The following is a 16703-nucleotide window of genomic DNA, read 5'->3' on the forward strand; positions in this document are numbered from 1 at the left end:
AATTTAATCTGTTCCTAGCTGCAATTGATTCTTCATCTCAGGACAATGGATATGAAACATCAGAATTTTCATTAACAATATGTTGTTCACTGCTCTTACGCTGTTTAGGGTTTATGAGGTGTCACATGTAACAAAAGTTCACGGAGTTTCAGATTTTTTCATGTTGTATTTCATAGCTGCATTTGTTAGTGTAAAAACTCATTAAAATTCCCTGCACATCTCATGGACAGCGTGCATACAGTGCAAAATAGAATAAATAAATCTATGGGAACTTCATAAGACCGGAGAAAAGAAAACATTGTTTCTGTAGTTGTAGAAAATTTATAAGTATCTCATATACAAATGTTTTCTATATTACTTAAAAAAACCCTCACAAAGCCATAAAGACCAGTGCTCATATTTGCTGGTAAGTCAATCTTTCTTTCAGACATCAAGAGATGACCTCTTAAGACCCAAAGATTTATCAAGTCAGCAGTTTATTCCCTTAGGCCACCATCTTCAGCCTCTTCCTCTTCCAGTCACGTCTATTGAAGGACTTTGCAAACTCCCATGAGGAAATGGACTAATCTACTTCTTTCTAAAGGACAGGAATGATGCCTATACAGACTGCGCTCTATGGGATGAGAAAGCTAATAAAGGGAAGGAGACTACATCTATTCGTGAAAGATTCAGTGTGATGTTTGTATTATAAGAGACAGAGGTAGAGTGCTGTAGCTGTCAATCAGAAAAGGGGTATTGTTGCTCAGCATCAGCAACCACTACTGAGAAATTTTTGAGGAAATTCATTCATCTTTTTACTTTATAAGCATAAAATATCCCTGAATTGATAGAAAAGTCAAAGGAGTGTTTGCATTAAAAAAACAGGCTTTAGTCTTTCTCCTCTCTTCTCCCCGCTATGTCAGTTCATTCATTAATAGGTACATACACATGACAATTTAAAGAAGTGAAAAAATTAAATAGAAACCCCCAGGGTTTTTTTTAGAAAAACAACTCTTATTCATTTGCATCGTATAAATGCCTATAAACTTTTTTTGCTGTCCGTTTAGAAAAATTCACCTATTCATTACACGTTGTTATTTGTAAATATTGCCACTGTAAAAAGGAAATGGCAATACAGGCACTGCAGTACCTTTGTCAATATATGTACAAAATAATTTCTTACATACCTAGATAACCTGGCTAAGGAATTATATGAAAGGAAACAAGAGACTGTCTCTTTTATCCAATCACTAATTTCGAATCAATAAATCCAAACAAACTTTCTACATATTAAATGAGTAAAAAAAGTCTGCATTACTCTTTTCAGGCAGTTGCATAGGTTGGTCTGTTTGGTGATCTCCCTAACTTCATGTGCACATCTCTCATATTAGCACTGTCTTTCTGTATTTTTCCATCTGCCTTTTTTTTAAAATACAAACAAAAAATTAACTTCATCCCCTTTTCTTCATATCCCTCCACCGCGAGATTTTTCTTTTTAGTCATGGCAGACAGCATCTAATTTTCAGGTTCAGAAGTGCCCCATTATCTACTCTGCTGGCTGCTATTGTGCTAAAAAAGTGTTACCATGGGGAAGGATAGAGATCAACCTGCAGGGCCCTGATAAGCAATTCTTTATGTTTATTTTTTGAAAATTCTACGTACCCTGTCAGTTTAGGAATCTGACACATGGAAATACATGAATCAAACCAATAGGAATTAAAAAGAAAAGAAAAAAAAAGATTATATTTGTCTCACCCAGTTCAGATTAATAAATAGCAGATCTTGAAATAAAAAATAATAATGATTTAAAAAAATCCACCTCATTCTCTGTTTCCAGAGTTAAGAAAGAAGATATGACCATGTAAGATAGTTTAAGTTGAGGAGTTCTGGGATGTGCTGTAGGGAAGTTGGAGGTAGATCAGATTCCCCACTGCCAAGGCTGGAGAACTTGAGGGCATCAATTGAAATGATGTGGCAATGATAGGCAAACAAAACACGGATAACATGTGGCAAGGGAATCATGTTTTAAGGGTGCAGCAATAGTTTAACAACTGAATTATGTTTCATAAATTGTAATGGAATAAACTAGAAATGGTGCTATGTGAATATCCACATTTTCTTTCAGTTCTGGGATCTTCCACCCTTTCTAGTCACAGATTGCCAGTACAGATACTTGGCAAACTGCATGGTGGGAAGCAACCACTCCTGAAGGTTTCCATGGATCCAGGACATTTTGAAAGTCTCAGTGTGTCCCATCAGTCAGTAGCCGCTTCACAGACTGCATAGGAGCCTTGCGCACTCCCACAACAGTGCCAAAAGTACCAAGGCTATCCGTTTGAGGGCCTTTATGAACAGTGACAGTGCCTTAAAAACAACTGACTGAACTCATCTGCTTTCTCTAACAGCCTTGTTGTGAAATACTCAGGTTCCTGCTTCTCTGAAATTTCAGAGAACCCTGGAGAACACATTCACGGCTTTCTACAATTGCCTTGTCAATTAAAGACAAGCAGCTTAAATTAGAATGGTCAAATGAAGTCTTACTAGACTGCTAAAAGGAGTGTCATAGATTAATATGAAGAAGTAAAAATATCTTAGCAATATGAAGAGCATTCAGTCAGGCTATGTTCCCATTTCCCTACTGAAGTACTAGACATAGCAGAAGATGCTTATAAAAACACAACATGCATATTAAAATCATACAAACCATCTGTAAGTGCCCCATTTTAATTAATTTGCTGGATATGTAGAAAATCTGGAAATCTGACAGAAGTGCTTGGGTAAGTCAAATTAAAATTAAAGGATCCATTCACAAACACCTAAACTAGAATTACTTGATGATAGGAATATGAAAATTATTTGTAATGTTGCTTTGTATCCTGAGGAGGTTTTTAAGCAAATTACTGTATAAGTAGTTTGTTAACTCATAAATTCTGGTCTTATTTGCTGTCTGAGAGACCGGTACCAAAATGTATTTTTTAGTTTAACCATCTGACCAAAACATCTGTTACCTGTTGTTATATTTTGGACCTTGAAATTTCCTTCCTTTCAATAGATCCCCACTACACGTTTTACAGTCTGCAAGTGGCATAAAAGTACATAGCAGATGTTACTTAGTATTGGACTGCATAACTTCCCGTTGTCCCAGGCAGCAAATCTTTTTTTAATACATCACAGAACATAAGGATACTTCCATAATCCAGCCTTTAACACAACTAAACCATCTAAAGAGACAGTCATGGATTACAAATACCTTATAAAAATCCTTTTTTCTGTGTTTTGTTCCATGAGAGCAGCAGTCAATAAAAGAGCTGTCTCTGCAATCTTCCTACTAAATAACTTCCTCAAGCCCATTTCTGCATATCCACTATTATATTGACTATAATGAAATTGGCTGGATTAACACTTGGAATGCATTTTTGCCTGCATGTCCTATGTAAGAACTGTGTTTACTCTGGTTTGCTGTGATCTATATTCTCAGTAGAAGGTAGAATGAGAAACTGACATTATCATTGATAAAAATCTGCCATTATATGCTGATTTTGCAATGAAAACTGCAATGTATATTCAGTTAATGGAATCCCTGGGTTTCGTTAGGAAACCCAGGAAAAAGATTTCAAGTCTTGCGTTGGCCCAAAAGAGCTAAACAAACACTCTTGTAGTCACTTTCTGGGCCTTTTCAAAGGACTGGTAACTACCACCTAAGAGGTGAGAGGAAGTAGCTTCCTAAACTGCATCTTACCTGTACCTTCTTCCCATGTTCTGGTGTATTTATGTTAACATAACTATTTTTCAGACTCATTTCTACTCTGTATCTCCCTATGTTACCTACTAAAATGAAGTATTGCTTTTATAGTGACAGGGAAACAGTTGAGAACTTTACAAACCATCAGCAGCATCCCATAAATGTACTGGAAACATAAAAAATGTGTTGGAAACCAGATCCCAAATCATGTCTGGGAATAGGGAAAGATCTATTCTCAGCAATCAGTGTCCTCTGAGGCATCCCTCCATTGCCCTGAAGTCCCACGAAGGTCTCACTTTTGCCCTGAAGCCACACCAAGGTCTCGCTCCTTCAATCAACTTCTTCACACCCGCTAAGAACAGAAATGTTAAACCCAGCTAAGTAGTATGTTGCTCTGCAGAGAGTTTTGCCCTTGACCTCAGTGTAAGAATTGTGTTTTCAGCAGGCTGAAGAAAAATAATATGTGAAATAAAGCTACAATATCTTTTGCTTCACTTGCATTACACTTCCCTAAGCAGTTGACTTAAGGACTGAGTCTGGAAGTGATTTTTTTTAGTACAAAGATACACACATTACGTGCTTATGAAAAAAAAATGACAAAAGATGACAAAAGATTAAAAAAAGCATGACAATCAGTCTGAATGCTAGCAATTGCTTTCAACCTCTTTTCTCTTTGTAAATTGTTCATATCATTTAGAATGAAAATTAGTTCTGACTCTTTTAATGTGAATACATAGACATTCAAAGGCCTGTAAGCCACTGATGAATTGTCAGCATCTCAGATGTTAAATTCTTGCTGTCAGTTTCTTAAGAGCTTTCTACATTGCTTTTCAGCTAAAACTGATCAAGGTAATATGTCTAATATGTCTATCACTAAGCTAAGCTATAGCTGATTTAGCACCAGACTTGGACTTTACTGTGACTGTACTTCCTCCATCCATCTAAACTGTTGTCTGACCAAGTGACTATTCCTCTCCTACTCTGTTCTGCTGCAAAATTAAATAAATAGGTTAGCCTGTCATCTTAGGCAAGAGATGAAAAACACTGAAAAACTGCAAAAAAGTGGTAATATGGAAGTGTTGCTGCCTCTGAAGTAAGACTGGTAACTGCTGACTTCTAATGCTGAGTTGGACTGTGTAGTTTAAACCACTGGTAGTTTGCACAGAAGAGGTCAGGGGAGGATGACTTCCACCACCAGGAATCAGGCACTGACAGAAGGTAGTTGAGCGGATGGTTTCTGCAGCCAAGAACTCTGTGGAGAACTCCACAGGGTTTTGGCTAATGTGTTTAAAGTGGCTCTGGGCCCAAACAGAAAGAGTCCGCATACAACCAGATACTTGTGCCACTTACATGTGATGATTAACCGGCTATCTAAGACAGAACTAATAATTAAGATACTTTCTGAATTCTGTTTTTTGTGAGTTAGTTGTTTTTTTTCCTCTGTGAGCTTTTGAAAATTAATTTTGCTTCCACATCTTCCATACACTTCCATTTTAACCTTGCTGTTTCCTCTTTTTCAGTTGCTTTCAGGGCTCAGCATGTTCCTGCATGTTCTATGGATTACTGATCCTCTCTACCATGGTCTTCCTCACCAATGAAAATATAAGCTCTGATGTAGTTACATTTTTGCAACCTGATAAGCAGAAACTTTTTTTCCATGTTTAAGTCCACATTGGAAGTGTGATTCTCAGCTTTGGTTCCATCCTGACTGCAAACTCATAAAAAATGAAAGGTTCCAGAAAGCTTCCAAATTTGCATATCTGGGAAAGACATATCCAGCTCCGTTGTTAGCCACTCTAAAGCTTCATAATTAGCAATTCAGAGATTTGAGATCTTGTGTCGAACTGACAACCCATAGTGGGTGCATTCCTTATAGATATGCAGCAGTCTTCCAAAAATTTGCTGTCTTTCAGATGCATCTTATTAGACAAATGTCTCAACACATCAGCACAAAGATAAAGGAAAGCTAATTTATATATGCTCTCCTTTATAACATTTCTATGTTGTTTTGTGATTTTTTTTTCCAATTTTTTTCTTTTTTTTTTTTTTTTCTTTAGACATCTAGTTACTCTGAAACTCTGCATTCTGGAGAGTTTGTCCTCTATTCTTCAGGTCTTCCCTCCATATTCTCCAGTATTTTCATCTACAGGTGCACTGCCCCACCTGCTTTTTTGTTACTCATGTTTTTAAGTAGTGATTCATGGGAAACCTTGTATATAAGGAGAAAACTACTAAATATTTGACAAAATAATGTGAAGAGGTTCAACCAGAAAGTAGCCTTAGTTTCCTAAATAGCTGGTTATATTTTATAAGTTGGTGGACAGTCTCCATCAGACTCTGCCTAGGAAATGAAGTAGCCTTGCTGTCTTGGTTGAGAGCAAGCATTTAAGACAACCTGTTCAGTTTTGGGTGGAACACAGCAGCAGCACTTGTATCATCAGAAACACCCAAGACAAGGTTTAGGAAGCAATTTCCTCCTATTATTTGCTGTCTTTTAAGTGAGATGAATGCCTGGTTCTAAAATTGTGGATTCACTTAGCATAAGTGAATACACCTATATAGTGCACACTCAGGATGTTGGCAAGCGTATTTTGAAAGAGCTAGGCATAAAGAGCTAAATCATGTTACCACGCAGACGCTATATTACACAAAGTACAAAACCAGTGTGATTTTTTTTAACAGCTTCTAAGTGATTTAGGGTCTAAAATGCCATTGTCTTTCAATAGGATTTGCATTATTTGCAGACATTCACGTCCCCAGTCCCCAGTGAAATCAAGAGATCATTTCAAGCTTTGAAAAATACATGATTTGAAACATGTTAAGTAGGTACTTATCACTAATTCTAGATTCGTTAATTTTTAATGAATGTGTGTTTGTACGTTTTCTGCAGAAATAATGAAGGACATGATAACTTAATAACTAAAATAACTCTTTTAATGCAAACTACTATTGCAATGCCAATTAATCGACCAAATGCTAGTACAGCCAGAATACCCAAAAAAACTTTGTTCTAAAAGTACAGGGGATGTTGTTTCAGTTCTTCGCTACCTGAAATTGGATTGTGCTGCTTTGGGAAGGTAATTTACCAACATCTAAATCTATGGTATAGTGGAGTTGTAATTGTTCTTGTTTACAAGAATGCCTTTTTAAGAAGAAATTACTCTCATACCAGTGTGTGCTAATTTCAGCATTCCTACCACAGGATCTTAGTCTGACTAAAATTACTTTTTATGAAAGTTTTTTTCTTTAAATTGTAAACAGAAATAACATTCCTTCTCTAGCCAATCTTTCATTCTTATTCAGGTGGCTGATTGATTTTTTTTTTCCTGAAAACTAATAACTTTTACAATTTGATTAAAACAGTCAAAAATTCTGGGTCTTTAGGCATTTCTTAATATTTGCATTAGTTAACTGATAAAACGTTAAGCTTTTCTTCAGGGTTCCAAAATGTCAATAAGGATGTCCTGTACCAAAAGGAGTGCTGCTGAAATGGGATACAACCAGCATTCTGGTCAGAGACAGTTTTCCTTGGGGGCCTTTTCATTGCTTTAACACTAATCTGTGACAAAAAGGCCTTGTCAGATTCTTATTGCATTTAAGAAGCTTTTGGTGAGATTTGTATTGATTTGGAATAAGGCAACTGACAACATTGCAATAAATTTTTACTACTTAGTACTGATCAATATGGATTTTTTCAACCTTTCTCAAGAAAATTGCTTTCTATTGCTTCAGATATGGCCAAGCTGCTCCTAAGTTAATTATATCTCATGCAACAGGTCATGCACTTTATCTAGTTCTCGTCTCTGACATGAAACAATTTTTAACAGTCTAGGAAAATTTTTGTGTCTACAACTAAAAAACCTGAAAAAGTGGTGCCCTAAGAGGACTGTGTTAGTAGCAGTCTCTCTCATTAACCGCACCATGAGTGCCAGGTAAAATGCTGTTGCTGTATCAGTGAAAGTATCTACCACTACAAAGCTAATCCAGACTCTTCAAGGTTTTTCCCTAACCTTGCTATCAGCTTTGAGGCAATTTAAGTGTGGTTTAGTTTACTCAACTAAGGATACAGCATCAGAGTTTACACTTGCATTGTAACTCCAGCTGGAAGGTACCCAGCTGTGTATAAGAACAGAGTACATCTGTGCTGTTTGGCAGAGAGTAATGTGGAGATCTCTGCCCAAATAGATATCTGAACCATATGTAGTGATGAAGCACAGGCTGTCTCTGCGTGAGCAAGTAGTGTGGAGCTAGGAGCGCGGATGACCCACACAGCATGAAATCTTCTATGTTGAGGACCTGATACCTATACTATCCATGCTGCAAGGGGTTTACTTTGGACTGGCCCTGGTCTGGTCCTGTAGACTTGACACCTGTTCAAGGATGGCAACCGCTTGTAGTGCAGTCTTTCAGGTTAGTTTCATCCTAAAGGAGGGCTGTTTGTACTCACCAAAGTATCAATGCAAACCAAAGCACAGGCATTTGGTATAAGCATGAGATACCTTCCAAAAGTACACTTTTGATCCATACAACAATGCTGCCGGGAGACATCTATGTAGGCTAATAAGCACCTTATTCAGACACTACTCAGATAATAATGGACCAAAGGAATGGAAGGGGGGATCTTGCATTATAAGTCAAAGTGCTTAAGCTGGCTGTTAGTGCATGCACACATGCAGCTCGGGTATCACTGAGGTGTCAACACCGTATAATGCTATCAATCTCTAGTCTTCTTCCCATAAATCCTCCTAAATGGCACACAACTTCTTTAAGAGAACAGCAATTTGGAGGATATACACCATAAAGCTCTAAAACCCTGAAGACAAAACGCAGACATTTTGGTCTGGATAATCAGTGACCTCATCTCTCCATGTTCCTTGATGAGCCAGGTGCCTCACACAACTGGCAAAACTGAGCTATCCAATACAAAAATGATTCTCAATGGGTATTTTTCTTCATGAATTCTATTTAAAATTCAGGCAAGTTCCTTGGGGAGAAAATGGAGCCTAACAAATATGCAACGAAATTAGAAACCACTAGCAGAAGCCTGTGTAAAAAGTTCATCCAGTATAGCAAAATAAATGTAACTTCTCCTTATGTGTGAAGAAAATAGGAAAAAATGACAAAAATATTACAGAGCTTTGACATGCTCAGCAGGAGTTGCCAGCAGTCTCATTGACTCATGAGGGAAATTTAGGCAGACAAGTATTTTCAGAAAAGCATAGGAAAACCTAGTCATATTCAGCATTTTAGCAGAACTCACGATGAATGAATCGATTTATGGAAAACATACTTCTTTTATTTGCCCTTCTTCAGCCACCTGTTACTATGCCTGAATAGATTGATTTTAGAGAGTAAAATGAGCTGCTTGCCTTGCCTCAGCATCAGAGAATACCTGATCAAAGAACTCATGCAATGCCTAAGTTAATGATAAAAATATACTATAAGCACTACAAAGAATGTCTCATGACTTATATGCATCTATTTAGCAATTCATCTTTAGAAAAAACAAGTGTTATTCCTTTAGAAAATAGTATTTTAATTGAACACATTTTAAAAATATCTCAATCGTATGGGAAATATCTGTCAAACATACCGATTTTAATTATTAAAATTACAGTGAGTTTAGTAACTGCGGTTGTGTCACTATGTGGATATCCATGTATTTTCTGACCTATCCAGTTGCATCTAATATTATCATTTTAATTCAGATTGAAAATATACCCTCAAGCCCTACTTTCTCATCAGACAGATGTGGATGTTTGCTTTGGCATGACCATAACCTAGCTGGTTGTGAGATAAAATGGATTATTTAAATTACTTTTATTAGTTTTAAATAATCACATTGGCAATTGGGGCAGATGTATGTCAAGCTACAGCTCAGTAACTGTTAAAGTGGCTGCCACTTGTGAAGTAGAGCACGGCAGGGTTATCAGGCTGCGATGAGGACCTCTTCTCTTGTTAATCTAGTAAAATCTATGAAACTGATTTGAGAAATCAAACAAAAATTACTGTTCGAGATACAGTTCATATATGTACTCTATTATAGTGCTATTTCATTGAAATCAAGTAATTGAATTCTTAGAGAGAGTTTAATTTCAGTGGTATTTTATATATGAGATTGCAATTAAAATTGACTTTTGGGGAGTTCTTGGTGGAAAACTGCAGCTGTTACCAAAAATCAGAAAAGACATCCATGTTAGTTTCATTTCTCTAAGCAAATAACCTGACTGCCTGAAAAACCTTATGGTCTTTCTCTACACCTAAACATGCTATAATACATCTTGTAGGGATACATGCAACGGCTTGCATGTCACAGTTTCCTTTGTTTTGATAAAAAAGAGGCTTTAGCCTCTACCAATATCTGTCCAAACCTGAATTCAGGTGCATAATAACACATACAAAAAATTATGACAAATTAAATGTCTTACTGGACTGCAAGCATTGGTCAGTAAATAGCAAGGACTGAATTCATTACCTTGCTACTATATTAACTATGAATTAAATATGAAAGTTAGAAATAAAAAGGAAGCAAAACAGAAAAAAAGAGATGGAAAATAGAAGATGGTAAATGAGAGTAGCTGTTTTAATCTTCTCCTGTTTCTGTGCATCACTGAATAAAACAGGCAGTTAAGCCACATTCATCACAGTGAGATGTTGTCCCTGAAATACAGCCCTTTTGCTATTAAGGAAAAAGCCTCATTGCTGTTGTTGTAACCAGAAAAGATTAGGAAGCTAGAACTGCCTCAGCCAACAGGGTTTTTCCCACATTATTCTGATTGCTCTAAATAACAGCCTGGTAGCTTCTGATGACATTTACCAGCTCTCAAGAAGCAGTGGATGAAGCAACAGCATAAGGAAAACAAAAACACCTTCATCACAAGGATAAGCTCTCAAACACCACCATTTCTTCCTGTCAGAACAATCTCTAGTTGAATGTCTATTTCTAGTATTTTCCTCATGCAAGGGATGCAGAAGTTACTTATAAAATAATTTTAAAAACTCAGTGAAAATGAAAACCCAGTGAGCTGGACATACCTTTTTCTTTAATGTTTTGGCTCACTCAGGAACTCTGTAGAGTTAAAAAGGGGGGGACTTTCTTTCAGAATTTTATACCAAGAAAGCTATCTTGGGTTAGCTTGTGTGGCACAACAACTCTTGGCTTGAGTTAGAGATACAGCCTAGTATGACATAAATAAAATGTTAAAGTATTTTTCAAATATTTTTTGCATGATGGTCTGAAAAGTCCCAAAGCCACCATGGAAAGATTCTCAGGTTCTTCCAAGTTCCATGAGATTTTTTTTGTAAGGTACTATCAACAGTGGCTATTACATGCAATTGAGAGGTTAAGCAGGATAAGCAACACTTGGAACAGTATCTTCAGAAATTGGATTTATCAAGTCTTTTTAATATCATAAACCTGTAGTGAGTAAAATGGGACACCATCCCAAAGATATAAATGTAAGCCTATATTTCTTCATATAAGTTGTTAAATAACTCTGTAAGACTCTAATCATAATGAAAAGAAAATATATTAACAGTCTACCATTTTACCCACAGGCAAATCATAATGATACCCTCGCTAATTAAACCAAGACTTCATTAAAGTGTTTCTCATTATCATTTGCAATATTTTATGATAATTATCTGCCTTTTATATAACAAATTAAATTAATGTTTTTAATAACACCTTTAACCTTAGCTTAGGTAATTTTGAATGACAACGTAATGAGTACACTTAAATGCATACTTTAATTGCCCATCACATTAATTATTTTATAATGAAATAATTTGGGTAACTTATTCTCATTATTTGTTCTTTCTGCATTGCAATTAAACACTCGATATGCTTCATGAGCAATGTTAACACAGGCTTAAATTAGTTCAGCTGCATTAGTGTATTTATAAAATACCAACATTGAAGGATTTTGCAAGTGACAATTAAAATTTCTATTCCTTTTATGCTGTTTTGGTTGAATTAGATTATGCTATTGAAGCAAAAGAAAGGTTGAGTCCCACTTTTCCATCTGATAATAAGCTATGACATCATTGCAGCAAAATAGTATCACCGCCACAGATTAATAACAATGTTGAAAAACACAAGACTTAAGAGCAAAAGAGAATGAGCCTTTTATGACTTAGACCTAAACTATCTACTTTGCAGACACCTGCTACCATCTCTTTGGGTCACCTATAGCTGAATCATTTGAATCCCAAACCTCAAAAGCTCCTGTGGCAAACTGAGGTTTGCCCAGCCAGACATGATTTTAAGATTAAGGCTCACAGGTTGGAAACTGGCAAAGTCTGACCACACAGTTTGCTTTCAGGCTCATTGAAGTAACTTCCCCACTACCCCCTCATCCGAGCACAGCAGCATATCACTACCAATACAGTATGGAGCTTAACACTGTATTAATCAGTTGATGGTGTAAAGTTTCTTTATTTCACCTAATCAGAAATCTATTGGGTAGCAAACCGACAAATAAGAAATAATGCATTTTATATAATCACATTTACGTCTTCTGCATACGAAGAGCAGTTTTAAGAACAGTTTAAGAATGTAAATGAAAGAGAGACTAAAAGAAATCCTTTTCTTCCTGACAGAAAACACAATAGCTGTCACACTGGCAGAACTAGAATAAGGCTAACAGGATGGCAGCTGCAAGCTAATTCAGGGAGGGCTGGGGAACCAGAGAGTGCAAACAAGATCTACGTAGTTTCCTTGGAATTTGCATACAAGAGAATAATAATAATAAAAAGATCTACTTATCAGAGGTAGATTTTAGTTTCTATTTCATGACCCCAGCTGAGTTGCTTAGCACAGCAGAACTGATATTAAACTAAGTCACATTTTCAGAGTGCAATTCTACATATTCCTCACTTAAACTGGCATACAAATAAACTGAATTTTTACAAATTCATTTAGGTAAGTGTCAGATATTTCACTCACTAATTTTAGAAGTCAAAAAAACAGTAAGTTTCCATAGGCATATGATAAATGCTAAATTTATAAAGGGTTGGGCAACCCAGATAACATTAATTCTCATCAGACCTAGCTGTTTTACTTTACATTACACTGAATGGCTTTCCCTTGTTGGGCCAACCTTTTTTATCGAACAGCTATTCCACTAATATAGAAGCAGTGTAGATTAAGTTTGCCTTGACTTTGCCTCCTCAATATGGGTAGGTGACAAATGGCTTCTGCTTGACAGCATTCTTAATGTTACTGCTGCAGCAGGTGTCACCAAGCCATTTGCTATTTTCTTCGCAGTTTCAAATCCCAAAATATTTGCTGTAGAATTTTCTCAAAGCTGATTTATGATACACACAATACATAATTCCACATAACAAGAAATTTCAGAAGAGAAGAAGGTGTGCTTGCAACTCTCTGTGAATATTACTCAGGTGATCAAAGGACTGTACTTGCTAGAAGTACAATTGCTTCTCCATCACTGTAAAAATGCATTCTAGAGCATTTCCATGAGTGTTACACCTCAATCAAATATTTAACTAAATATCTAAATATGTCTAGACATAAGCTGTAAGTATCTGGATAGACATGACCATTACATCTACTGATCTCCATTTAACATAAACCTGACAGTTTTATGGAAAAACATCCCCACGTTCATAAGAAAGAACACAGATATAAATAGGAGAGGTCTTACAGAGATCCTAGTTATATACATGATCAGTGTACAGGAAATCAAAACATCTTTTTTTCCCCCCTCCATGCAATTAGACAGAATGATACATTGATTCAGCACTTCCTCAGTGAAGGACTGTTTCACTGTATATCGAGAGTGAAATGGGATCTTATTTTAGAACTGCTGAATGTGGTTGCGTATACCTTACAATTCAGGGGTGTCCTGCCACCTGAAAGCAGACACAGCAGAGATAGCTAGAATACACTTCTAAGCACTGAGGCATGATTTCTGCTTGCAGTCAGAGACAATCCCACACTGGATGGACTGGGAAATTACTTGGACAGGAGCCTGTACAATTTGTTAACGCCTAATGGATGGGATTTATCTCACCCATCTTCAGGCATCTCTGTAGAGACACCTCCATCTGGGCTGATGAACTGGCTCCCTTTTAAAGCCAATAGAGAAAAGCAGACACTTTCAAGACATGGTACTTTTGGTCTACTTAAGAGATTTATTCTAGGATGTAAGCAGAAGTGGATAGCAGTGCCAGCTCCTTTTCATTGATGAAAAAAAAGTAGGTGACTCGTCAGCTCTAGATATCTTAGTGTCAGATGTACAAAGTTAGATAATTCCTACACACACTATCTGTTCTTGGATTTATGAAGATATGCATTAAACCTCTTCATCTCTCCTTACATGCACCAACATACAACCTCATACATACAACATCAACATACCAGTTAGAAGGTTGGGTGTTTAAGCTCATGAAAGGTATCCCTGGTGAACAGCAAGCAAAGCTTTGAAGTGTGGGAGGAGGAAAGGAAGAAAATAGAGTATTGTTACAAAGAATTCAGTTTGGGACACAAAGTAAGCTTACAAAGAATCCCCCCTCCCCCTCATATGACCATCCATAAAGGTCTTATCCTTCTCAGGATTATAAGAGTGTCAAAGATCCCAAGACTGCTATGATCCCACCATCTCTTCTCAACTCTAATCTTACATGCCATTCTCTGTATCATTTAAAACTGTCAGATTTGAGAGCTTTATTCCTTATTCTTTGACATAGAAAACAGGATAAATTGCTCCCCAAAAATACAAGCAGCAGGTAGAACTATCACCATAATTTTTTCCCCTCACTTTTCATAAATGAATAGTGAAGCAAGATTTTGAAAGGGACATATAAATTAGCTCAATGTTGTTTAAGTTCTTAAAAGCAATCAGTAAAAACAAGCCGCTTGAAATCTTAAGAGTCTTCTGAAAATCTTGGTCTTGACCTGTTTCTTGAAAGAAACAATGCAAAAATCAGCTTCAGAACTGTATGTTTCCTTTAGGTTAGAGGTTAACTATGGTTAGGTATTGTTATAAATCAGTGCGGTATTAAGTGTGTGGTTTATGATTCTAAGCATTGCTGTATTATACATAGTTGATTTCCACAAAGAATACATAGGCTTCTGTTTTAAATTGACATTTTCAGCATCTAAGTTAAGCAACCAGAAGAGGATAAGACACATAAGGACCCTTCAGAAACCTTCAATATGCTATCACCTGATGAAGACACTTGTAACTCCATTTGAAATACAGTATTTTGCCCCACAGCATCTATATAAGTGTGTGTATAGATATATGTAGATGTATACATATATGGATGTTTGCAGAACTCTCAACATTGACATATTTTATTGAAATCAGTAATAAAATCCACTTCCAACAAAACACAGAAAACTAAAAGCACTTCCTATAACCTTGTATATGTACATAAAAAAAAAGAAATAAAAGCATCTTGCAGAAGAGAGCTTTTCAGTAGCCCGAAAACTAATGTAATCTTACATAAACAGTTAAAACCTTTATCCTGGAATCACTTTTTACTGTTTGTGTTCAGACTACAGCAGTTGTCAAACGATGTGTCATAGATACCTATGCTGCAGATTGAATAAGGTACAGAATATGTTATCTGCTGGTTTCAGAGTGCCTTTGATACAAGATTGTTGCATATTACCATAAAAGTAACGTACTCATATGCAAGATGAACTTCTCATAAGTACAAACTGTCTTGTGAACTAGTGAGTGAAATCATTAAATATATACCTTCCCCAGAAATGTGAATCAACGTGCCTAAATCCTGATTCTTATATTTCAGGAATTCTCCGCCACTAGAGACAGAATATTGGGCCTGCAGGACCTTTGATACAATCCAGAACAGTTCATCCGTTCTTAGGCACAGTCACCTCATACAACCATTCACCGTGCACTCTGAGGGGTGGTAAGTATAGACAATTTAAAAGAATAAGCCTTTCATAACCCACAATTACAAAGAGAGCTGAGAAACATTGGCTATGTTTCATTCAGCTTCCTGTCAGCTTTTCTTACCCACTTAAGCAAATCCATTCTTGTTTCAGAAAATTCAAAGCTGGATTATTTATGAAAAATTATGACAAAAGAAGCAGCTGCAGCAAAAGCCATTTAAAGCTGACTGATGATACACCTCCACCAAAACCACAAGCATCGTGGTGCCAAAACGGCAGTGACAGCATGAGACCCTGATCAATTGGATCCGAGAATTCATGTATTTTCCACAAGTCAATTTTAAAACTAATATTGATGTCTCCAGCACTCTACCAGCAGGTTTCGTTATAAGCTGATGTATGACAGTCACTTACAGAATGGGCCAAATTCATAACAAATTGTAACACCTTGTAACCTTTGCTGATAGTCAGCAACTGGTACTCATTCAAGTGCACTGAACAATTTATTTTAAAATTATTTCCATGTACTCTGCCAGCAGAACTTGAAAAAACTCTATTTTGATAATCTAAGTAGACTCAGTTACATCTGAGTCACAATTTTGATACTGTTTTTGCAGTAATGTTTGTAATAGACTGTTGCTAAACATGTTTTACAGAAAGGTCCTGTAGAAAACAACTTTAAAATTACTTCAGTTTTTAAAATTATGGTCTCCTATAAGACTAACCTCTTGTCTCTGTGTTCAATCAAAAGTTGTCACCAGGAGAACTGAGACATTCTTTTTTGAAAACAAGTTCCATTTTGTACATGACAAAAAAATACAAAAGCTCAACATAAAGACTAAGACCTCCTATGAAAATATTTATTGTTCCAAAAATATGTTCTTAACTTACCAGCCTCTTTATTGTTACCATGATAATGACACATTTTGTCATTTTGCAATAAGTCATAATTTTATTAATATTTATCCAGCCCTGCTCAATTACAGCAGCTGGCAACGTGGTACCTTACTTTTTAAAATTCAAAACAAAGTTGAATTTTGCAAATAGTTCTGCAAGTGCTGTAACAAACAAAACCTGATTTCATTGATTTGTGTC

This window comes from Nipponia nippon, unplaced genomic scaffold, assembly GCF_047370975.1.
Source record: "Nipponia nippon isolate SJK-2023a ecotype South Korea unplaced genomic scaffold, ASM4737097v1 scaffold_2, whole genome shotgun sequence".
In the NCBI taxonomy this organism is placed as follows: Eukaryota; Metazoa; Chordata; class Aves; order Pelecaniformes; family Threskiornithidae; genus Nipponia; species Nipponia nippon.